This window comes from Podarcis melisellensis (genome assembly GCF_964234715.1).
Source record: "Podarcis melisellensis genome assembly, chromosome: 3".
NCBI lineage: Eukaryota > Metazoa > Chordata > Lepidosauria > Squamata > Lacertidae > Podarcis > Podarcis melisellensis.
The window spans coordinates 70317147-70343661 of NC_138530.1; the positions used below are offsets into that span (position 1 = coordinate 70317147).

At 39.9% G+C, this 26515-nt stretch overlaps 1 protein-coding gene across 11 annotated transcripts in view; it reads left to right on the forward strand.

Annotated features, from left to right (window-relative positions):
* Positions 1–26515, forward strand: part of FYN (FYN proto-oncogene, Src family tyrosine kinase) — a 106078-nt gene that overhangs the window by 48908 nt on the left and 30655 nt on the right. For 6 of the 11 annotated variants that reach the window (XM_081905733.1, XM_081905728.1, XM_081905723.1 and 3 more), the window contains one exon: positions 1552–1624. The exons of 1 other annotated variant lie outside the window; for it this stretch is intronic. The gene's annotated coding sequence lies outside the window, so the exon portion shown is untranslated. Of the gene's footprint in view, positions 1–1551; positions 1625–7468; positions 7552–14316; positions 14420–26515 lie in introns of those variants that run through there. 4 more of the 11 variants (XM_081905729.1, XM_081905726.1, XM_081905731.1 and 1 more) reach the window with 3 other exon arrangements.

Here is a 26515-nt window from a genome sequence, read left to right on the forward strand (position 1 = left end):
CACAGACAAGGGGTCAGCAAACTTTTTCAGCAGGGGGCTGGTCCACTGTCCCTCAGACCTTGTGGGGAGCCGGACTATATTTTGGGGGGGAAATGAACCAATTCCTATGCCCCACAAATAACCCCAAGATGCATATTAAATAAAAGGGCACATTCTACTCATATAAAAACATGCTGATTGCTGGACTGTCCATGGGCCAGATTTAGAAGGCAATTGGGCCGCATCCGGCCCCCGAGCCTTAGTTTTCCTACCCATGACACAGACACTCTGCTTTGCTTCATGGCAGGAGCAGGAGGTGTGCCCTGGGAACAAGTACTCTGCTAATTCACATTAAAGCATAGTTGATGTAAACCTATGTTTAATTAATGGGATGTGTGAACTGGGCCTTTGTGTAGGCCAAGCAGGATTATGCCTTCAGTCTTTTGTCATGAGTAGCTTAAACACAATTGTTATCCTTCTCTCAATGCTGAGGAAACAGTTTTGAACTAACCGTAGAGAATGTACTGTACCTCTGTTCTCTTCCTTAATCTTCAGGCATTCAATGGCATTGTACCTTATTCTCCAACCACTCCAAGATCTTGCTTGCTCTGTTTCTCAGATCTTAGACTACCACAAGACACAGGCTCTTCTTTTCCCCAATGATTATTGCCCTAAAAATTGTTCTGACAGCGCTGCTTGTCTGCACTGCAAGCTGTTCTGTCTGTGTATATAGCCTAAGGAAAGAACTCAAGTAGCTGCCATGAAAAAATTAGTGAACTTTGGTGAAATAGTGGCACCTGTCCATTTTACCGTTCTTACTTCTTACAGTGCCCAAGTTATGCCATGTCTGTTTGTATGGCCTTCAGTAACTGGAAAATTGTGTTCAGTTATGATCATGGACTTATTGTATTGCTTATTTGTGATTTTGTATAACGATAAAGGGTAAACCCGTTGCAGCAAACGGTAACTTTACAGAAAGATACAATTGCAGCAGTAACAATTTGCTGAGTGTGGGAAAGCAATTTGCAGACTTCCATTCTTACAACTACTTTGTTGCATATGACTGAGACACTTTATTGCTATGTGAAACACCAACATGCCAATAATTGAGCAAGTCTGAAGGAATTAATTGTATTTATTGTCACACTTTCCCTTGCTGGATGGGGCCTTTTAACAATATGTGAAAATTCCAATTATGTCGCCATTGTAATTTTGAAGGGTACGTTATTTTTGGTTTTATCACAGACCATATGTTTTGTTAATAACGCTCAATCTCAAGTATACCTTTTACAAAGAGGAAAAATCAATACTGTGAAAGAAAGATTGGACAATGCCTTCATCCGCTGCTTCTGCTCTCTTGGCTGTTGGTAACTCCATATTGGCATTTTTAAAAAATTGAAAAACAGGTCAACTCCCTGTGTTGGTGTTATGCTCCAGTCCCATCATTGGTGTACAGCCCGATCCAAAGATTGTTATAAAACGAGTTTTGTTAGAAACACCAGAGTTGTTCGGCACTGTGTAAGTAAATAATGATGGAAGTACATAACTGAGCAATTCCCTCTTTTGTTGCAGGTCCAGTCTTACAGAAGCCCTTGAAAAAATGTGGTGAATAAAAACTTGCTCTGTTTACAGGGGGAAAATTCTGGTAAGCAACTCTATATCTTACGCTTTTGTAGTTGTGCCCATTAAATTGTTTCAACTGTTCTGCTTTAATTTCTACTTAGATAGGAAACCTATAATTTTACAAAGTTGGTTACTGGTGTGGGCAGTATTTTCCTCCTTTTCTATTTTCCTTTATTTTACTTTTGCATGAAGACTTTTGGGTTATAATGAGAAGTCTTGAAAGAAATCAAGCTGAGCCTTGAGGCAAGGAACGCACTAGACAGTTTAATTTCTGAAACAGCTTAAACTTATTGTGCTGTGGCTTTTATAAAGTACTTAAAAGCCTTGGAGCTAAAATCTAAGGGAGGGATATTATAAAGGTTTGCCTTAAAAAAGAAATTTCCTATGGCATCATGCAAACTAGTATTATGGTTCTGATAGAACTATTTTTAAAAGGTTGATATAAAAGATGTTGTAACAGTGTGGAGACTGACATACCGCATCTGTTTCTTATCTCTTGTACCATGTCTTTTTTTATAGAGGACTGATTTTGTATAATGTTACTCCTTGTTATATCAGACAATGACATATAAAACTCCCTAGAGATGATCCATGCAGATTTCTCATTGGAGGATAGGACTTCCCATATAATTCAACTTTTTGTCCATCAGTGTGCTGACTGAAATTAGTAACTCTTGTTAGAGGCTTGGAAAGAGGTGGAAGATATTAGTTTCTAAACAATTGGGTTTTTTCCCCTCCTACCCCTCTCCCTGGACAGAAGAGTAATAAATCTATGTGTAGATGGTAGTTGCCAGTCATCAGAGTGTTCATTTGAATACTTTATAAAAGGGGTGCCATATTTCAGCAAAATCGTCCATATCAGTTGCCATCATTCAGGGCATGGACTCTCCTAGTTTTTCAGATAAAGCAATGTCCATACGTTCTGTTTCCATTGTGTGATGTGTAGATGATCCAGTCCTTTCCAATTTTTATTTATATTTTTTGCTATAAGCAATCATGCTACTACCAGAAGAAAAGTTCCTTGTGCAATAATTAGAGTGATTTAAAAAATGTTAATAAACCTAGGCATGGGTTGCATTGTACATTGTGATTCATACTTTTGCTTATTTCTGTAAATAACCTTTCCCCAAATGGCTGCACAAATTCCCATGTCCATCACATATGGAAAGTCATGCCAATTACCTTGCATCACCTCCAACATGCTGAAGAGGATGTTTTCTCTATGTAGCTGAGTCTTATAAGTGTTAAATGCCATGTATCTATTAACTAAAAAAATAGCCCAAGGGGGACAAAAACCACAGGCACCACTTTGCTCTCTCTTCTACCCTTTTGCTGTCTGCTTAGCAGGACTTTGGAGATCTTACATCCTCTGCCATCAGTTTTCACCTTATACAACCGTTCAGTAGGATTGCTCTGCAAAAGCAACATAGATTCATTTCCATATTACTAAGCGTGGCATACTAGTGCCTTGACATACCGTAATTATGTGATTTATTTAAATATATTTATGGCTTTTCTGTACGCTCATATGCACAACCTCAACAGTAAGGATGTGGCCTCAGTGAGAAAACTACACATTGCTTGCTGACTAAAAGATCTCTCCAGGTTTTTCTTTTAATCTCTTTGGCACATGAATTATGAAAACAGCATTGGAGCTTGGTGTGATTTTTAAAAAAATGAATAACACATGATGAAATATTTTTATAGGGTTGCTTATTAATCAGGTTGCTGAGCTCAAATTAAGACAGAAGCCTGGGAAAGTATCCCAGCTGACCAGTGACAGGAACTGGAATAATGATGCTCATGTGCTAGGTTAAAAAAAAAATATGCCCAGGAGGACTTTCATCATAGCTATTTAAAAAGAAGCATCTGTTCTATGTATGTATAGCACTTGGACTTAGGATGTGTTCCTGTGTATTGTCTCATTTCTCAAGGATTGTTTGGTTCTGATGGTAGTACTGAAGAGAGATAATTATGAGTAAGATAGTTGTGGTCATTGATAGGATTTGTTCATATAAACCGTAAGGTAGAAAAGCTTATCTAGTATGAGTTTGGTGCAAAGTTTTATATTAATACTGTTTCAAAGGGTGATTCTGCATTCTTTCTAATGCCTATTCAGTATTTAAAATACTATGAATAGAAACAGAAATACTTACTCAATGTAGCATTTTATTTATAATAAACATTTGGTATCTTAACCCTCCATCGGTATAGCATCTTTAGCCAATTACCAGTAGCCATTTTCAAAATGAAGGCCCCCAAAATGAAGCAGGGGAAAACCATAGCACAATAGTATGGCATGTGTTTTGCAAGGCAGAAGTCCCTAGGTTCAGTCTCTGGCATCTCCAGCTATAAACACTGGGTGAGTAGTAATGTGAATGCTTCTGCCTGAGGGTCGAATCAGATGCAACGTTCAATGTGGGATTAAATTTAATATGTCCAGTTATTTTATTGTAAATAACATTAATAGGGGAGGAGGGAAGACCAGGATTGGGGACGTGGAACATGGGGAAGGAGGACAAGCCTTTCCCCCCTTACCATGAACCTTATGAAGAAGCACCCCCTTGAAGCTGTTACTTAGCCCCAAAAAGGAAGCTGTCACTGGCATGTTGGCAGACGTCTGTGTTCTAGGATTCAGCTGCTTTCTGACAGTGATCTGGAGCTCAGTGCGCCCAACTTGATGAGTGGTGGTCACCTAAATTTTACTCAGACCAGATCCATTTTAATTAATGCCCCTAAGTTATGTTCTTGGTACACAGTATGTTAACACATACATTCATGCTGAGACTTCGCTGTCAAGAGTGGCTCAGGATTGCATGTCCACCATGACATGTCCCAACTATATTTCATGCCACCCACATTATGGGGCAAACTCTGGACTTCTCATCTTTATCTCCCCTTATTTTAAAGCTCTCACTTTGTGAAAAGCTTTGATTTTAAAGCCAAGTCTGCCTCAATAGCCGTGCCAGCACTGAATCACATCCTATATGGGGATGGGGGAGAGAGGCTGTGCCTCTTCAGATATTGTTGGGCTCAAGTTCCCACCATCCCTGGCTATTGGCCATGCTGCTGATAGAAGTTGGAATTCAACATCTGGAGGACCCTTGCCATGTGGGGTGATATGGCACAGGGGAGCCCAGTGCTGCCACTGCTTTTGACACAGAGCAAACACCATGATCACCATGATGTTGCAGTGAAGCTGTCATACATCTAGCGTGAACCCAGTTGAGAGCACATAACTTGATTTTTCCTTGATGTGCAATCTGTGGGCAAGTTGTAATATGGAGGAACAGGGTTGGTGAGTATTTCTGGAGAGCTTGGCAACTAGCCTGAATAACATCTTGCATACCTGACATCTTTGGAGGATTTTAATAGAATAGAATATCTTATGCTTTGTACTTGTGGGGGCGCTGTGCTAAGGGTTAAAAAAAAAAACCTGCCACAAAACCAAACAGATTTTGCTCACTGAAATCCAAATATAGTTTCCATTTAATATCCTTAGAAGTGGCTTGGTTTGTAGATTGACCCCAGAAATTATGGTTTCTTTCTTGTCCTTTCTTTAATAACACTTCTCTTTAATATGCTCAGAAGTGGCTTGAATTTTATAAATACCCCAGAAATTGTGGCTTCTTTCTTTGCCATTTTTAAAATAACATTTTCTCTTTAACGTGCTGACAGAGCATCCATTTCTAAGTATTAGGTTTGTCTGTATCTGCATTGTTAAGGTTTTGCATTGATGGGTGGGAGAGAAGCCTTATTTTTCCAGAAGTGAGATTATTTTTGTTGTTTATGCATTTTGTACACTTTACCACTACTAACAAGAGCTTTACAGTGGCTAAGGGGTGGGGGGAAGGAGATGCTCTTAAATTATTTGCCATCTCAACCCATTACGATGATTTATTTATTTAAATCTCAATAAATCAGTAGTAAAATCCCCAAGTGTACTATCTATTATTAATCAGTGCGATTTTGAAACTTGCATCACTCTTATTTTAGCTATACTCCCTTTTTTCCACCCTTGTTTTGATTAGTATTTCCAATACTAGTGTGATATGACTTAGGGGCTGCTGCACCATATATTTCAATATATCTACCTACCACCTTACAGTGGTACCTTTGGTTACATACTTAATTCGTTCCAGAGGTCCGTTCTTAACCTGAAACTGTTCTTAACCCGAAGCACCACTTTAGCTAATGGGGCCTCCCACTGCTGCCACACCGCCGCCAGAGCACGATTTCTGTTCTTATCCTGAAGCAAAGTTCTTAACCCAAGGTAATATTTCTGGGATAGCGGAGTCTGTAACCTGAAGCGTATGTAACCTGAAGCATATGTAACCCGAGGTACCACTGGAGAGGCAAATCTGGAGAGGCACAGTATTGGGGTTGGATTGCTTTCTACTCAAGTGGAGTGGAAGGGGGAATGAAGAGCAGGGGAAGGTGCACCTAAGCCTGAAACTTTATCCCTTCTTCGTTTCAGGAAAAAAATCAAACACACGATCTGCCAGGATAAGGGAGCTGGGATTCAGTGGATCCTAGGTCTTCCTGGCTTAGCTGGGGCTACACCAGTAGAAGTCCTTCACCCTGGCTAAGCTGGTGATGTGACAGAATAAGGCCCTCAGCTCAGCTCAGCTGGTGGAATTTAAGCTGGTAGAATTTATACTGACCAAAGGCCCCCAAAAGGGACATGGTCAGTGCAGGGTGGGGTAAGGAAAGACATACCTATTCTAGACCCCTTTCAGCTAGGACAAGTGTTCTAGTAACCCAGCAGAATTCAGCTGGCAAATGGTAGTGTCAGTCAAACTTCTCCTGAATGAAGTTTGGGATGGGGTATCTTACACTAGCGTAACTCATGTAATTTACACACTTTCTATAGTTAGGATTGCACTGTTAGAGCCATTTTGTTGTATAGAACTTGAGAAGCATATTGTACTTTCCAAATGTAAAAAGCAGCTCATATTATCTTAGGAACAGCCCACTAAAGTAGATTGGTGTTGTTATTCTCATATTGCAGGGGCAAAGGAGTTAAAAAAACCTCCCGCAATTTCCATCCAGATGGGGCCTCCTGCAGCAACTATTTAGGAGCAGCAGAACTGTACACGCTTCTCTGGGAGTAGGCCCCATTGAACTCAGTGGTGCATACTACTGAACAGCATTGCACTGTTAAAAACGTTTCTGCAATTAGTAAATGAGCGAATAACGTCGCATTTCTTTTGGTCCTGAGCTTGTTGCTAAAGCAAGGTTTAAACCAGCAAATTTCTCTAACTCATTCATCTATCTCAAAGTTGGCTAATCTTTCTTCCTCCAGATGTTGTTGGACTCCATCAGCCCCAGTCAGCATAGCTATTGGTCAGGGATGAGGAAAGTTGGAATTAAACATCATCTGAAGGGCTACCCCTCCTCTTGCTTTATATGTTAGCTCTCCAGTTATAATCCTGTTTATCATGTGGAATATAAACTGACGTAGATTTGAAGACAACTACGCATGAGGAAATACAGAAAATCTTATATGCAGAATAAATAAATAGATCCATTTACTATGACTCTTCAAATGCTCAACGTAGATTTTCTTTGTAGTATTCAGGGTATATTTGAATTCAGTCCAGATGCTTAAGTGTAGTTTGTAAATTTTTTTTATTTGCATTGATACATGTACCTGGTAATCTGGGAAGATCTAACTAAAGAGATTTATCGTCTCTGTGTGTGTCTGTGTGTTCACAAACCTTCAGTTTATTTCCAAACTATAGGAGGTTCAACTCATATTTCATTAATCCATTGGTTTAATGAAGGCAAAATAGCTATCCCAGTCTAAAACTTGAATTTGTGCAATCACCTGTGTTCTAAAAGTATTTTTGAATTATTTCAGGTTCAGCAAAGTATGCAGATGAACTTTTACAGAGCTGGCACTGTTTTCTTCTGTGCACAAGAATGTGAAATACCTTCAGAAAAAAGGTATTTTTCACATAAGTGTCAATGTTTGCTCTGCTTCTATAGGAAATTTATTTAATTGTCAGCTGTATGTAAATAGCAGTAATGATCCCTTGTCAGCTGATGTGACAGCTGCAGACATGGCTCCTCTGTTCAAGACAACTGTACTATAGAGGATCTGCATTTAAATATCAACACAGGCTGCCTGTACGCAGACACATGTGCCACTCTGTTTTCTCATCAGTACTTTGATTGCTTTAAACCCCATGGGTAATTAGCATGATTGTTACTCAGAATATGCAGATAATCAATTAAATTAAATGCCACTGGCATTGGAAAAAGGTCATACCAGGTTTTCCTAGTCTTTTCACAACCCAAACAGCTTTGAGAATATAGTGTGTGTTTGTGTGTTAAGTGATTCATTCTGTTTTTTCATATTTTGTCTTGATTTAGATTCTGTTCTAGTTCCTTGATAATATTTTGTTTTAAAAATGAAAGTTTCTTTCCCCAAAAGTAATTGCACATTTATTCAAAATCTGATTAAAACTATTTGGTTTAACTGTTAACAAAATTGATGAGCTTGATGCAGTGATTCCAGCTCTTCAAAATCTGATAGCCATTTACACTCAATTTCAGATACAAGCTGTCCTGTCCTACACAAGTTGACTTAATAATGTTAACTTCCAGCCACAAAAGCTGAACCAATATCTGTTGTTGTTATCTGCCTCTCTCAAGATAAAATTGAGTACACCTTTTAAAAATGAAAGTTGTATTGCTTACCAAAATGTTTCCAAATATTTTGAGAACTCTATTCTTTTGATGAGAAAAGGCTGTGCTGAATGTTCTCTAATAAGAACTTTCCCCCTGAAATGAGGTGTGTGATACTTAGGGGTTTTAATTAGGTGGTGATTTTGGGGTTCTGATCCCACCTTGAAAGAGCTTATCATTGGGGGGCTATTTTAAAGTATATTATAAATTTTATTATATATTATATGTCATTATTGGCTATTAGGATACAATTCACTTTGCAAATCAGCATTTTAAGTTTGCTGGTATTGCTACATTAGGTTTATTGCTATGCCTTATGTACATGTATGCACTATCTCATGAATGTGGAACATAAAGGAAAACTGCTTTAATATAAACTAGTAGCTATTGAGATTATATGTGGGGTGCTATGAACAAGCATTATGAAGTATTTAATTCAAGAGGTAAGGTCATTGTGCATGTCATCACTGAGTCATCACTGTGCATGTCATCACTGATTAAGCTGTAATTAATGTGCTAATTACATAGATTGGTTCTTATTCTAAAGGTTATAGAGGAAATCTAAATTCATGAATATGAATCCTTGAATAATCTGGAAATTGTAGAATGCACAACAGATGGGGCAATGAGTACTTAATGCCTGTTGGTAATGAAGAGGGATAGGGGGTTATAACTATACAGTGGTACCTCAGGTTAAGAAATTAATTCGTTCTGGAGGTCTGTTCTTAACCTGAAACTGTTCTTAACCTGAGGTACCACTTTAGCTAATGGGGCCTCCCGCTGCCACCGTGCCGCTGCAGCGCAATTTCTATTCTCATCCTGAAGCAAAGTTCTTAACCTGAGGTACTATTTCTGGGTTTGCGGCGTCTGTAACCCAAGGTACCACTGTATCATGGAACACAGCAGGAAATCGTACCTCACAAACAAGTGTAGTAGGGCTAAGGGATTCATTGTTAAGAAGAATGAATGCCTAGAGTTACTGGAGGATACGGGCACTTCCTAGTTGAAATGTGATTAAATTGCATAAACATTGTTCTTTAGATGCACTCATACCTTGCTTATCTCTTACTACCATTTTTCTCTCTGCTCAGCACGTATAATTGATCCTACCTGTTCAGGGAGGTTTTTAATGTTTGGTGTTTTATTGTGCTTTTAATTCTGTTGGGAGCCACCCATAGTGGCTGGGGAAACCCAGCCAGATGGGCGGGGTATAAATAAATTATATTACTACTAGCTGCCCTTCCACTGTGGTACTCGGCTTCTTAACTACCTTTCTACAATTTGCCCACTCCTTCTTTCTGAGACAGGCTTTGAGTTGAGACCTGATGGTTTCATGCTCCCCGTCACGTTTTCCTTCTGAACCCCTGGGCACATGTCTCTGCTCCATTTGTACCTCCTGCACATGTCATCTTCACCACCGTTAAACTACCTGTGCTGGAAGAGATAGTTTTTAATAAGAGCTATGTTCAAACGGCACAAAGAAAATGGAATACAATTGTTGTGGGACACAACTTGACTCTTACCCCAAACATTGGGTACTCGGAGCTCCCACACCCCAAAGTTGTATGAGTGAATGTCTCCTATTCAATGGAATGAACTTGGCAGTAACTGCCACCTCACCCCTGATTCTGTCTAACCCAATTCACTGAGAGGAACCTTTGACTTTGGGGAAAAGAGAACCTTGCATACATTGTGTACACACAGAGAAAGAGAAAGTTTACACTTACTCTCACTCTGACCTTTTTAGTCCTGTTGGGAAATCCTGTGCACCAATATATGCCTTTCCTATTCCCATTTTCATAAATAATTGTTAAAGTTAAATGTATGTGAAAATCATATGGCTGGCATTTTATTATGACATGCATATATATATATGCAGGCATAATTATAGGGTTCTTGCCTAGAGAAGTATTTGAAGAAAGATAATTTTAAATTAAGGCTTAATTACCAAGATACATACCTATTAACTTCACATGATTTATTTTTTTCTAACTTGCTTGGACGACTAGTTGCATTTAATCTGAAACTGTGCTGTTCTCCTCAGACTCATTTCTTCTCCTCGCTACTTTTATCAGTCATCGCATTTCACGCTTTGAAGTTGGGAAATTCTCAAATTTAATTTTATAAAAAAACTTACAATGAGCTCTGAGAAATCCTGCTGTGCCTGAGGTACAGCATGGCTATATGTGCTCCTCTGCTAACTGCCAGTGTAAGGCAATAGTAATATGGAAGTGCCAGTATTTAGTGTAAAATTTGTGACTGAAACCTGCTCTACTTTGGGAAAACAGGAGGAGACAAGCGGAGCAGATAACTCTTGGCCTTGAAATTTGATTAATTGGACTCACCCTTTGTGCCTGGTAATCTGAACCCGCTAAATTAGAAAGTCACTTTCGTTTTAAATAGCAAGTTCTTCTTATACCAAATGAATGGCATACTTTTACATAGCAGTTGCGTGTTCACTAAGCATTGCATGTTCATCACAAGGTCTGGAAATTATATAGTACCCAGGAATTCCAAATTTAGTTATCTCCAAATCCCATTTCTCGAGTAGTTTTCCAAATCATGGCTTAGCATGAATGTGTGGGTATGTAGACTCCAGGAGAGGAGGTTCAGCTAATCTGCTCCTCCCTGTTCATTCTACTCCTGTGAACATAAGAAGAGTCTGCTGGATCAGGGCAAAGGCCCATCTAGTCCAGCATCCATTTCTCACAGTTACTAACCACAGTGGCAGCTTAGTGCTCATGCATTAAGGTATGGCTTGGCATGTTGTCTGAAACCACTCTCTCCAGACTAATCATGAGCTGTATCAAAGGCTTGCACTATGGTTTTCCAGCTTATTATTTGCCATTGCCACATTCTCCTCTGGAAGCCTGCAGGCTCATGTGGTCATACTAAGCAAAGGTTTGGCTTGCTGTGGCATGTGAATCAGGCCATTGTCACTAAAAAAATCAATTTTTGTAGCAACGTGCGGGAGAAGAGCAAGATCCACTGCAGCGCCTCAATGGGATGGGTGCTTTTGCATGTGTAAGGTTCATCTTCTGTTCTGGCCATTTCTGGTAGCAAGACTGAAAATGATCTCTGCCTGAGGCCATGGGACAACCCTGCCACTGAAGATTTACAATAGCAGGTGATATGCACCATTTGTCTGACTTTGTGAAATACAGTTATTATGTGTTTTACCCCTGAATCTTGCAGTTCATTGGGCTGTGACCCTCTCCCAGCCTTACCTTGCTTCCTACAGAGATGCAATACTAGGGCTGAAGTGAAACCACGTGGGTTCACAACAAGGACAGATGAAATGCCATTCAATTCCCAAGTGTGTGGAATTGTTTCAAGAGCACTGCATTTAAATAGGTTCTGTGCATTTTCAGAACTGTTGATGCATGTAAATGCATGTAAAAATATCTACAGGTGAAACGATAGTTAACTTTCTTTGTTGCATAATTATTGCACTTTTTTCTTACTTTCCTCTGTGTCTCTTTGGCAACCGTTCCTTACCTTGAGGAAAGAAAGAAAGAAACCTCAGAGGTTTTAAAATCAGTTTGAGCGGGAAGGCAAAGTGAACTTTGGCAAAGTTGTTAACCTACATAGGAATGGTGTGTGGTGTGTTTCCTTCCGCTTTCTCACGCTTAAATGTAACATAGGCATTACTTTGTGGCACCCAATGTAAGGCTAATTTGCCTCATTTGAATCTAAAAAGGAGCCCACATCCTTCCTGTGCCCTTCAGAGAATTCTAAAAGGCTCTACAGAGAAAACAGATGTACGAGTATGTATCACTTACAATTAGGGACGACATGATTAGGTTCTATGCTGAAGAAACTAAAGGACAAAGCTGCCCATGCAGAAAATAGGCTACTGAGATGATGAGGGGTGCTGAACACTCTTCTGTTTACTTTTTCTTGCCGCAGTGATTAAAAGCATTTAAAACAGAATAGCTACAAACAAAGCGAGAGTATTGTTTGTTATGCTTCAAGAAAACTATTCTAAAGATGAGAAAACGTTTACAGAAATATTAACAGGAATGGATAAAATTAATTTCCACCTTTATCTCTCTTTCTTTCTTTCTTTCTTTCTTTCTTTCTTTCTTTCTTTCTTCATGTCTCGCTCTCTCTCTCCTACTCTCCCTCTCTGCTTTTTTGGGAGAGGGGGTTAGTATGGGAATATAAGTTTGTGTGTGTGTGTGTGTCTATCTCTCTATCTATGACTTTGTAGAGAAGCTGCTGTCCAGCTCTGTAAAATGTAACAGCTTAACTAAAGTCAATTTTGAATGTGCACATTAAGGTGAAGAATGAAGACTGCATTTTGGGGAGAAGATGATACCTTATCTTGCTGAAGCAGCTCTGTGGATTGGGAGTCAGCGGCACCATGTTACAGTTGTTTCATTCTTTCCTGTAGGACTGCTACTAGAAAATAGCATTCGTGAACATCTGCTTGGTCCCTAGCACTTGTGCTATTGGATCCCACTGGGTTCTATTCTCTCCCCCATGACATTTAACATCTGTATGATGACATTGAGAGGTGTCATCTGAAGATTTGCAGCACAGTGTCATCAGTATGCTGATACTACTTGACTGTGTCTCTCAGTTCCATCGGAATTAGGAGATGCCGTGCAGAAACATGCTATGGTTGTTTTTGGACCAGGATAGTCTAACTTCAGAAATCTATGCCTGGGTAACCTTGTGACTATGCTACTGCAATGCATACTGTACATGGGACTGCCCTTGAAACTGGTCTGGATGCTGCTGCAAGTGCAGAATGTGGCTGTTCAGCTGTTGGACTATAGCACTAATTGTGAAAGTATTGCACTAGTTACCTGTGAGGCACTGGGTTCTATTCAAGGTGTTAGTATTTGAAGCATTGGATAGTTTGAACCACAGGTGACTGGAGAATCACCTTCTCCAATACTGCCAGCTCATACGCTAAAAGCAGTGGTGTTGGCCCTGCTCATGGCCTGTTTCACAATGGCAAGAGATATGGTCTTCTTTTAGATGTCACCCCCAGTGTGGAACCCTCTATAGGTAGAGCTGCATTTGTCCCCCCAACAATTGCACTGATAAGAAAAAGACCCAATTGCTTAGAAGTCTTTGAATGTAGTGAATATAACTGATTATCTGTTATTCCTTGACTCTGGTCCTGTGCATTCTGAAGTAAGTGTGTGTGTGTGTGTGTGTGTGTGTGTGTGTAATGTTGTGTGAAGTTTTTAAGGTTTTAATTTGTTTATAGTATTAGATGATAAGAGTCTCATGCTCTACTGACTGAGCTATATACTTTGACACAAGTTTGTTAATATATTCAGAAATGTTTATCTGAGTCTTTATTATTGCTTTATTTTTAATTTTATGTAATTGTTGCATGACATATGCCCTAATATAGACAAAGATATATCTCAATGCAACCATGTTAAACAGTTTAAAGATGGATGATGAATAAAAACTATGTTACAATTAAGATTACCGGTATTTGACATACAAACAATGTATTATTTGGGAAACTATCTTAAGCACGGTGGTGACAAATCTGATTAAGATCTGGCTAAGACTCTACCTTCTAAATCTAAACTTAATGAATTAATCTACTGAGCAATCCTATTAATGCTTTAATTACTGTTAAGAAGGCAGATTGAATTTAGCAGATTGAATACATGCAGACCGTGTGTGTGTGTGTGTGTGTGTGTGTGTACGTGTACGTATACATATTCTGAGAAGCAGACTCCCCAAATCCAAACTGTCCTTAATACAAACTGCCCTGGAAATTTTGGACCGAAGGCAAGTTAGCTGAGCAAAGGATAATTCAGTTTCAGAAATTTACTTTTGTTTGTGTACAGGCCAAAGTACACATTTCTGACAGTTTCTTCTGTCTTGTGCTGGCTCATCCACACTTCTGTTTGTTCCATGATTTCTTCTGTTTCTCCCTTGATTTCTAGTCATGTGTCTGACAGGTTTTAGTTTTTTCCGGCCGCTTTCCCCAGGAATACCTGCTCTTTACTGCTGAATTGGAACAAACGTCAGTCTGCAGAAAACCTGATTGGCAATTTGTTTTCCCAGGAAAAGTGGCAAGACGAAAGAACTTTTCAGACCTGTAACTGGAAATCAAGGGACAAACAGAAGTCTGGATGAGCTCTTAGTGAGTACCTTGAATCACATCAACAATTCATAATTTTTCATAATAGGCAAAGATGGAAAACTGTTTGACCCAGTTCATGGGCACCTTGAGAGTTCATAAATATGGGTAAAAAGTCTAGTTGCTGCTTAGGTAGCATTTTGTACTCAGTTGCTGATAACAACCAATGTGGGCAATAGCTCCCACATGCCATCTATTAATAATAAGCAGTTATAAGGAAAAAGTGAGTAAAGTTTTTGCAACATGCAGTGGAAAAAACAGAGACCAGAACCACTGATTTCTCTTAAGTGCTTGCACTTACAGTTCTGAAGGAGCTGAACAGCAGAAACATACTGCATTTCTTAGTCATTTGAATTTTGTTTAAACATGACATGAGAGTTATAAAAAAACCACCATAGCAAGTGTAAAGAAATCTTAGAAGTTATGTTGGGAATGTGTGTATACACACAGCTGCCATTTGTAATTTGTTTTTCTTTGCAACTTTCAGTAATCCATTGTTTTATACATTTTTAACTGAATATGTGATTAAAATTACTAAGGGAAGATCCACACCAAACATTTAAAGCACATCCAATGTACATTTAAAACACGTTAGTTTCCTGAAAGAATCCTGGGACTTGTAGTTTCCCTGTCATGGAGCTACAATTCCCAATACCCTTAACAAAGTATAGTTCCTGTGATTCTTTGAAGCCATGCAAAGCAATGAGATATGTATTGATAGGTCACTATTAAAATTGAACGTGTTTAAAGCCTTAAGACATTAAAGTAGACATTAATACGAATTAGTTTTACTAGGTGGATAACCTAGCTCTTGTTGCAGTGGTAAAATGCAGGCTTTAATCCATATAAACACTAACCGAAAGGTAAGAAGGGGTATCATTTGTGCCTTGATTAAAGAAATGTGTAATGCAGAGTTTGGACTACATGACCCTTGGTGTCCCTTCCAACTCTGATTCTATGATTGGTTGATTTTTTGCTGTAGAATACATTTTGGTAGGTTCTGCTCCTGGAATGCAGAAAGATATGCAAAATTGAGCAAAATAACCAGCTGATGGGTGTGTGAATGGATTACTCAGGATGGTACCAGGGCAATCACAAACAAACAACCACACCCTAGGCCAACCCCAACCTCTCTCACCACCAAAGAAACACAAATGAACAGCACGACCAAGGCTGACACCAAACCCTACATACATTAAGCAAAATAGAAACATCGCCACCCGACCTCACCCCCACCCATCTTCACCCCCTCCCCCCCCTAATATCACAACAAATGAAACTGATTTGTAAAAACGTTACATGGAAAAAATACGAGAGACATTACACATACTTCTATAAAACAAGAAAATCTTTAATAAAAAAGAAAAGAAAAAGGATGGCACCAGAGCTGGCTTCTCTTGCATTACTCTGGCACCGTAGGAGTTGCAGCAGCCCCATTCCTTCCCATGCAGTCAGGTGACATGGGAATCCCATGACCATGCAGCAGGAGTTCACTCAGGGACTCACTCCCAAGCATAGGAAGAATACTCTTCCCACATGGGCTGTGCACACACCATACATTTAAGCCACATTTTCCCCCACCCCCCAAAAAAAGAATCCTGGGACCTGTAGTTTGTTAAGGGTGCTCAGGCTTGCAGTTCTGTGAGGGATAAACTACAAGTGCCAGGATTCAGGGGGTGCTTTAAATGTATGGTGCATATCCCTGGCAGTGTAGGAAGGATCAGTGCTGCTGCCACTAATGCACCACAGGCATAATGCAAGGGCCAGTCTCAGGCTATTTTTGGATTCATTTAGTTATTAGTATGCTTTTGAGCGTCTATAGTACAGCTGTTATTCTTACTATGTATGGGAGCCACTTGGGAGACCCTCTTAAGGGGCAAAAAGTATCTGTTTATAAAACGATTTGTAAATCCAAAATATCGGTGCCCATGCTGCCTCCTTGCATAAAAATCCAGGTAAATTAAGAAATTGTAAGAGTAATATATATTGGATAATAGGAAGGGGGGGTGAAATTCCAAATTACATTTTCTTGGAGGTTCAGCCAATCCATATAGAAAATTCTATTAGCAAATAAACCTTTAGACAGCTGACATTATACCTCATTTAACCCTAGAAGCTGAAATATGTGGTTGAGCTTCTAGATAAAGTACATTTCCACTTACTCAGGGTTTTTTTCTTCCTTTCTTTTAATAGAGTTTATAGTTGCTGCTCCTTGCACTGTGCTGCCTGGGATTTTTTCCAGGAATCAAAATGAGCTAAAGACAGCAGCTGCCATGGGCCAAACAACTCCCCTCTTTCCAGCTCAGCCACTACCCACCCATACACTCATTGATGGGACTAAAGCCCCTGGCCGTGGTCCCACATAAAGGAGCACAAAAGCCTGCACTGTGTCCTTGGAGCTCACTAAATGCACATGCTGACGGACGGATTGCCAGAGAGGGTGACTCCTATAACAAAAGGCCCTTCCTTCAAGAGTTCTTCAAGCTTGCAATTTCTATCCCACCTGATAAAATCAGACATGCACTTAAGTCCAACTCTGCCAAAGCTTTAACTTTGCATTCTTCGCAGGTTATGTAGCACAACCAATGATGTTTAAGACTAGTAAAGCAATGGCCCCTGCAACATGCTCTACATGGAGCTTCCTTTGAAAAGCACTCACAAACTTCAACTGGCTCAAAGAGCTGCAGCCAGATTGCTGACTGGGGCTGGTTACAGGGAGCAGACAACTCCCTTACAGTGGTACCTTGGGTTACATACGCTTCAGGTTACATATGCTTCAGGTTACAGACTCCGCTAACCCAGAAATAGTGCTTCAGGTTAAGAACTTTGCTTCAGGATGAGAACAGAAATCGGGCTCCGGAGGTGCTGCAGCAGCAGGAGGCCCCAATAGCTAAAGTGGTGCTTCAGGTTAAGAATAGTTTCAGGTTAAGTACGGACCTCCGGAACAAATTAAGTACTTAACCCGAGGTACCACTGTATTAGAAAAAGCTCCACTAATTATCTGTCTGTTTCTGGGCACAATTCAAAGTGCTTGTTATGACCTATAAAGCCCTTACATGGCTTAGGCCCAAGGTATCTGAAAGACCGTATTTCCTCATACGAACCTGTCTGGGTTTTGAGATCTTCAGAGGAGGCCCTTCTCTCAGAGGTCCACTTAGTGGGGACACAGGAAAGGGCTTTCTCGGTGGCTGCTCTCAGACTCTGAAACTTTCTCCTTGGAGAAGCTAGACTGGACTCATTGTCCTTCCACCGGCAGGTGAAAACTGTCTTCTTTCAGCAGACTTTGGGGAACTAACTGCTTTTGATGAAAGGGCTGGTGCAGTCCTGTTTTCATTGTAATTATTTGTATGTTTTAAACAGATTTTATATATCTATATAGTTTTAATTCTATTAATATTTGATTGTTTTTGATGATTTTTTTTCTCTGTGTTTTTAGCGATTCTTCTTTTTTTGTAAGCCACCTTAAATTCCACCAGGGAAAAAAGGTGGTGAAAGAATGAATGAATGAATGAATGAATGGTTTATTTCCACAATATGATCCTTGCTAAAACCAGGTTTTGTGCCCCTGTTCTACGTGGACTGAAATCTCTCCAAGTTTCTAAATGTCATTTAGGGAAACATTCCCTATTCCCTGTCCTGTTTTTTTCACTACTGGCAATAGACTTGTCCATCTGCTGTCACCAGCATGTAAATGCTTCTGCTTATTTAACAATTTTTACATATTTAACATGGAGCTATTCCTATGGTATTTCCTTCCCAATGTTTCTATGATAAAAAGTCCAGTTTCTTTGGAATTCCAGCATGCTGAGAAATTACCCCCCCCCCAAAAAAAAACCACCAAAGACGCTTATCTTTTTTCTTTTTCTTGCTTCTTTTTGCAATGTAGCCTCAACAATTGCAGAGAACAAAAACCAACAAAGCTTGTACTTTAAAATGTATTCAAAAGGATACATTTGTGCATATTATATCATAATACATAAAGATAATGTTAATCTTTTCCTTAATTTTTTTTTACATTCTAGACAAAGATTCAGATCAAAGAGGTTTAAACAGTTCCTCTTTTCCTAAACTTACTTGCTCCCTAGAGTTTAAAATGGAGCCAGTTAATTGTTACAAGTCATTTTCGTCTTTAAGCTCATAACAGTGAATTGAGTTTCAGGAGAATTATCTGCAGGGTGAAGTACGTTTTACTACATATTCATACACATCCAAATAGGCCACTGGAGCTTCAAATATTTCGTTATTATAATGCTGCCTGAAGGAAACATAGCTGGGTAAAGTCCTTAGAAGCTATATCCTATAAAATGTTGACAAAATGCTTTCGTTATAGTACTTAGTAGCAGTTGGAGTACCAAGTAACTAACGTATGACAAGATTACTCTTTTAGACCTTTCAGGTGTATATATTTTGCTGCACGTGTTGAAACAGGCATCTACTTCTGAGGTAAAGAAGTTCCCCTGTGACACTATGGCACTTATCAGCTCTGGTTTTTGTAGGTGCTTAAGTTTAAAACAGTTTTAAAAAACAAAACCTTCAGTTCAGTTAATTGCGGGCATCTTTCTAATCCGACTGATGAGTTAGTTGACCAAATGATGAAAACATGATCTGAACACATGTACTGTAAGTGAATGGAAAAGCCAAATAGCACAAGTGTACTGCTAGTACTATGTATTCCTCGTTGCTAATTGTTCTATCACTCCTCCTTCTACATCAACTCCTCCTCCTCCACTCTCTTAACCGATGCATAGAGTAAAGGGGATTGCTGTTCCCTAACACAAGCACTTGATGGATGCTTGTCATGATGGCCCCTAGATAACATTTTCCCAAAGAAGTCCTATCCTGGATCTGCTATATGCCCCATGGAAATGACTATTGACTGTTTAGAAGGGCACTTAAAGCCTTATTTTTACCAGGCATTTGCAATTTTTCTGGTTTTGTATTTTGTCTCTCACTTGTTTTATTGTAGTCTATTATAATGTGTCAGTGATTTGCTTTTGTTTATAATCTGTTGTAAGCTACTTTGGTAACTAAGAGTGGCATATAAATGTAAATAGTTGAGAGTTAGTGGTAAGGAATCATGTGGAGCAGCTGTATTTTTTACAGAGAAGTAATGAGACTGCGCAGAGAGGCTCACAGTGTCATTTCCTCCCCGTTCTTAGTATCTTCATGGGGGGAATACGTGAAAAAAAGTGACCAAGATAATCCCCTTCCTTTTAAAGAGTACTAAAAGCTTTAAACTTTTGTGAAAGCAGTGTGAAAGGGTACAAAGGTGTATCTTTTGGATCTTCCATTAAACTTTTAGTGCACAATAAATATGATTGGGCAAATCAAAGTGAGCTTCTAAAACTAAGGGCATAACTTAATAACAGTATGAATTTGAAAAAAAAATACAGTAATAGATCTTTACAATTTATATATTTCTGCTTCAAAGAAGCAGCTTATACTAATTAGTGCTCCATGATATAAATGTTGCATAAGTTCTTTTTATAAAATATAAATAGATTTCTGGGGAAATGACAGAATCTGCCTGTCTTGCAGATGGATTTCAGTGGTACTTGCTTAAACAAGTTTGCTGAAATTACTCTCCTTCCAACTGAACACTGCTCTTTTCCTTGACTGAAACTGGTACAAGCAAAGAGAATGGAAAAAGAATTCACTGTTAACAAAACAAAACAAAAAAAGGAGGCCCTAACACTCATAGAATTATCTGGCAATGAAACTCTGTTCAAAATGGGAAGAGTTGGCAAAGTGGCCTTTTGTTGGGAGCTTGGAGGTGAGCCTCCTTCTCTTTCATTTCCTGCATTGGAGAGTTTTTGATTACGCCTGCTCAAACAGCCACTTTGTGCTAATGTGTTTTCTTGTGGATTTGCCAGGTGACCCCCTGACTCATGGGCACCCTGCCAGTTCCACCACAGCGACTGTTCCTTAAACAAGCACAGCAAGTGAAGTCAGTTTTTGCTACTGCTGTCCAGATGGAACACTGACTTTCCTGTTCCTTTTCAGCTAGTGGTGAAAATATCCTAAGGTTGTTTTTGGTGAGTTGTTGTTTTTTAAAGTACCTCAATGGTTCTCAGAATGCCAAAAGAAAGAAGATGGCTTTTGATGATGGTCTGCAAGATAATTCTTCTTCTTCTTGATTACTGCATCACCCAGAATAGTGGATTTTCATCCCATGGAGTGCTCTACTTGGTTTCTTCAGTTTCCTTCCATCAGCTTCTTTCTGTGAGGCTTATCTGTACATATAAAATGAAAGATAGCTCATAAGCTACAGCATTTGTTCTGGAGAGGGGCAGTTTTGTTCACAGGAAAAGGTGATCATGTGGGTTTATTTCTAGTGTGTGTCCTTCTTCCCACCCCCTCACCACCAGAGCAAAGGCAACACATCCATAATTGTAACATTGCTGTTGTCTTGCTGTGTCCTTACTGGCTGTAAACATCAGTGCCAATTGGGGGCTGAATCAATGCTGTGAAATGGCACAATATAACCATAAATTTGTTCCATGTAACATAGATATGGAAAGTAGCAACTGAGAGAAGCAGAAAAGAAAACAAGAAAGGGCATACTTGACATGGTACAGTAGATAAGTCATCTTTTTGTTGTCTGTGTTCCTCCTTGACAAATGCCAGGAAATTGTCTTCAGTGGGCAACAAGGACATCTTTTCATGTGCCATTTCTATAGCAGGTAGAGGTGAGTAGCAGCTGTCCTGGAATAAGCATGCTATAAGCAGAAACTATAATGGACTCCAAAGCTGAGCTATGTGCATATAACTGACCAAAGGCTCCTCCCAGCTGCATGAGAATTGGAGAATACCATAATCATGTGAGACTGACTGCATATACATCTCTCAGCCATTTTGCTCTTGGGGTGCTAGGTCATTAAGACAGAAAGAAGAAACAGGCAAATGATCTGTGAGGCGTACAGTGCCATTTCTCTTACATACTAGGCCTGGGCGATATAACCAGTATGAGGCGCTGGTATAGCTTGTTCCTCCCTTTGCATCTTTAAAATGCTCAACTGAGGAGTGTGCAGCTGTCCTTACCTCAGCTGAGCAGTTAAAGGAGCTCCCAGCCCAGGGCTGTCTCCCATGAGCCAGCGGAAGAATGGGGGCTCCGTTAAGCTGCTTAGCTGAAGGGTGCATGGTTGGTGGTTGCCCACTCACCCGTGAGCGGGGGGAGCACTGGGGCTTTCTCAGCTGGAAAGGAGGAACAACCTTCCCAATTCCCAGCTGAACTGCGCAAACAAGCTGCTGAAACTGCCTCAGTTCCCAAGGTAACAAAAGTGTTACAAAATAGTATTTTTAAAAAAATAAATAAATCCTAGTGTTAGTATGAAAACTGTTGAAATAAAAATTTGTTTATCACTGAAGAAAGAGAATTAAAAGTATTGGGTAATAGGTCCTAATTAAAGCAGGGCCTATCCCTTCCCGGTAAAGAAATCTGGCATTAGCAACACAGATGTTATACTACTGACATAATTAAACAGGCATACCTCCCACTTGCCACATTATGCTCTTGCTTGGTTCTGGATCACACCTTACACTTTGGCAAGTCACTTAATTTCCGCCTCATTTTCCCATCTCTATGCAGCAGAAAAGACCACATGACTTTGAGATCAGCATTCCTTTGTGAAGGACTTTTCTCCTTCCTCTTCTCACTTTTCTTTTTTATTTCCATCATGGAAAATAAGCAGGAAACACCACAATATTGCCTGGAATGTTGTTTGCTGTTATACCTGTCTGGACTTTGTCAAGTATTAGTGATTTCAGATGCTTCTTCCCACTGGGTCAAGGAATAAAATACTTTGCATTAAAAATGGAATGAGGTCCCTGTGAATAGAAGGCAGAATTGACATGAATTTATCTTTCTGTCACATTCCACTAGGATGCCTCTCTACATTCTGGGCTAAGCAGAAAATGATAGGAATATATATATATTAAGAGTACACTCTGATTTAAAGGCATGATGAAGCAGGCAAGGCACTTATTCATCCAAGAGGAGTCGAAAGCCTGCAATACCTACCTCACGCTGTTTTCTCTGTGACTCATTTTTTATTAGAGAATTGGAGGGAGAGGGGGATGATCCTACAGAAAGCAGGATGTGCAGACAATGGAGTTAGAAATCTTATTTGGGATAAACTGCTCAGAATGTTTTAAAATATTGAACTAAAAAAGGATGCCTGATGCTAAGGGAATTGTGCCTTTTAAAATTATAACAGTGTGAGGAAATGATTTAGTCTGGGTAAAATAGTGAAGGCAGATAATTACCACTCTAGTACTGCTGCTCTGGTTAGACTTGGAGCTCTGTGCAGATTTTAAAAAATCAAAAAGTAAAGATTAAAAAAAACACTTTAGAGGTCCATTTATTAATTCCCCTGTATTGGTCACCAGGCAGGCCAATGGCTTGTGTCTGAGTGCTCAAAGCCTTGCTTATGCAAGTTGTCTCTGCCTCACTATTTCCATCTCTAAAATGGATAACAATTACCTATAATACTTGGCTCCTTGAGCACATAACGAATAAGTGTGACTCAACCTATTTTTAAGGTTTTTGCTCACTTTTGCCATTTAATTCCTTAATGTGTTCTGCATTGTAGTTGAATGTGACTTAATGCGTAGTCGGCAACTGGGTATACCTGTCCAGTGTTCTGTTCTGCATTGCATTTGGAGCTCTAGTTTTGTGTTTCTAACTGTGTTGTCTCTGTTAGGGGCTGTGCTGTGTGAATAGAGCTGCTCAATAGCTGGAGAGTTATGAGCATATGGAACAGCTGACAGTATAATTTACATGAACAGAATGTTTTATGTGCGCTTTTCCTTTAGGTGACTGCTTTCACACAACATTGCACACATTACAGGAGGTGAGGTGGGTGCCTGGAAAGATTTGAGAATCACCTCCTTTGGAGGCACCAATACCCAATGAAAACAGCACAGTGTTTAGCATTGTAGCAAGGATTCTGCTAAGCTGGACTCTGTGTATTTGGCAGCTCTTGTCTATTCCATGCAAAACTGATGACCACAGTGAGTGGGAGGAAAGCAAGGGCAAGAGTTTACAAAAAATTATTTAACGGGTTCTAGCCCGTTTAGCAAGATCAAAAGAGTCTAAAAAAATGTTTTTCCCCTTCTGAAACATACTGCTTACACAAGTTCCAAAATCAAAGCTGTATTTTTAATATTTTTATCTGTTATACACCTGCCATATTATACACAGCAACCAAGTTCATGAAGGAGTGCAAGGATTTGAATAAATGACCCTGTATAAGCAACAGAATTACCGTCCCTTTAAGGAGGTAACAATATGAGATTAAACTTCCATCCCCTAACTGAACCCTTGCCAATTACCCTGTCACTCTCCTTCCCCAGTTGACACACAACTTAATACATCTAGAGGACTTTACGTGGAGACTCCAACATGGTTTTCATTCTGGAGTCCTTCAGGCTGCTCACAGATTGCAGCCTTGGTCTTCAACCCTCAATCATCAGGTTCACAACAGCCAACTATTACTTACCCGTAGCTCTTCCTTGAGGGCTGTCATACAATCCTTTTCTCTTGTTAGCAGACCTCTTTCAGCTCTTTGCCCCAGTATTATCAGTTCCTGGTTGAATCTTCATTACCCTGTCCTATCTTGATCTGGTAGTAGCATCAGGGCTATCCAAAAACACAGAGGAGAAGCTGAGGTCAAGCACATTGATGCAAGCCAAGAATGGATGTGGTCCAATAGCAGGGACATGGGACAAAGCCAAAATTAAGCAGTCTAAAAGTAGGCAAAATTTCAAAAGCAAGGGGTTAGCAGTGGTCATTCAGTGTAGGAGGCAGGAACAAGAAGTCAGGCTGAACAGAGTTAAGGGCCTGTGCTTTTCACAACTGGGAAGCTCACAGAAAGGGCTAATATAGCCTGTCTTTCCATCCCACCACCTAATCGCAGTTGCTGCTGTTTAGGGGTATTCAGAGAGCTCTTCCCTTTTGAGGAGTACCCTTCCTCATAGGGAGTCCCAGGGTTCATGACACGGGATCCTGTGTGTTCCCCAAAGTCAATGGGAGGTTCAGTCCATCCTCCAAGGTGCCTGTGTCCACTTCAGGGCTACATATGACAGACCTTTCATATGCCTGCCTCTTAAGTCCAGCTCACTGTGGCCCCTTCCTAAATCCCACCCCTCCTTCAGCTCCAAGAGCTGCTCTACCCACCCAATACAAAACCTGGCCTTTTATTTACATCCGCCAAGACTCTCCATGCAGTCACTAAAATTTGGGTGAAATTCCATCCTCTTACTGACTTATGAGTCAATAAGACGCGGTAGAATGTCCACTAATGGACAAATTAAAACTGACCACCCTTTTGATGACTGAGTCTCAATACAGCCAACAACCGTTTTACGTGCGTTCAATGTGTGCTTGACACATAGCCACAAACATGTGCACGTCACGACAAACCCAGAGGTGACTAGAAAAAAGTGCAAAAGTGGCCCTAAAAGAATGCAAAAAGGGCAAAATCTCATAAGCCTTTGCAAGTGCAATCTCAGGAGCCCTTGCACTGACTTTTGAGTCTTGTGGAGAGTTGGAGTTTGGACAGGGCAGTTTGGAAGGAGTAATTGTGGTGGAATTTGGTGGAATTTGGTTTTTTTCAAGGGGTTTTCAAGGGTTTTCAGAGGTTTAAAGGGTGTTTGTAGGCTTTTTCAATGGTGTTCCTGATATACGCAATTTCACTTAAATGTGTAGTGCCTCAGAACGTAACCCCGGCATATGTATAAAGCCAGAAACCTCTCCAAGCAAAGCGCCCCCCCCATGCTAGACTGCAGTGACAATTTAACTGACACTTTTCTGTCTGCTGTTCTATCTTCAATACAATATATTCCTCTAGCTTCCAGCACGAACATGTCAGTTAAACGATCATCTTGTTTCAAATGACATAAGATACGTTTAATAAACTTGACATCAACAGTACAAAACTTCTCAACAGCTGGGATAGCTCAGTCAGTCGAGCATGAGACTCTCAATCTCATGGTCATGGGTTTGAGCCCCACGTTGGGCAAAAGACTTTTGCACTGCAGGGGGGTTGAACTAGGTAACTCTTATGGTTCCTCACAGAATTAGATGAGTCATTGATCCTAACTATCAATCCCTTCCACAGATATTTACTTAATACAGCCATGCATACAGTTCATACATAAGGAAGACACTTCTGGCATAATTTTGTGCATGTTTTCTCTAAATCAAGCCCCACTGTGGGGCTTACTCATGGGATTCAGCCTTATAGTGACTCTTATACATAACACCTCAGAAGTAAGCCCTATCAAGTTTAATGGAGCCCATGTAAGAATGTATGGCAGGCTCCCCACTTCTGATGTATAGTGTTGCAACTTCACTAACACATTGGTGAGTGTACAATTGTTGATTCTGTACAATTGAACAATATTTTGAAAGGTAAACTTGTGCTCTATCACTTGAAGTTTCATTATTCCTGTAAACTTTGTTTAGCTTTCTTCAGAAAATTCCTAATACTGCTTTGGGAAAGTGGATCAAGATTAAACTGCTAAAATTATTGTAACGGTAATGGCAAACTTTGAAACGGTCCTATGACCCAGCAATCCAAACATTTGAGGAAGAAATACATCATCCATCAGAACCATATTAAAATCTTGTTTACCGCTTGTGGTGTTGAACATAAATCTCCAAGGGGTCTGGCACAAATAGTTTCCAGATTTTGTTGAATGATATCATCACCGCTTGTCCTGAGCATGCATGTTTTCAGCTCTACCAAACCATGAATGCCTCCATTCAGCTCAGGTTTGAATTTGAGATGCTTTGTGATAACAGCGGAAAATAGATTCTTGCCCTCTGGTTGCTCAGAGCTGTGGTGCTACTGCTGAATGGAGGATGTATTTAAAAATATCTACAAAAACCCTGGAGTCCTTTTGAATCAAGTCCAGCAATGTGCTTGTACTTCCTCCTGAAACTTAACTAGGCGACTAATGATATCATCCATAGCTAGTGTCTTCAAGAAGGAATGGACAGCTTTTCAAAGTCTTGGCTTGAAAAGAAACATGTAGGTTACACCCTCTGTCACATCTCACACAGTCCTGCAATCAAGCAGCTTTTATACGTGCACT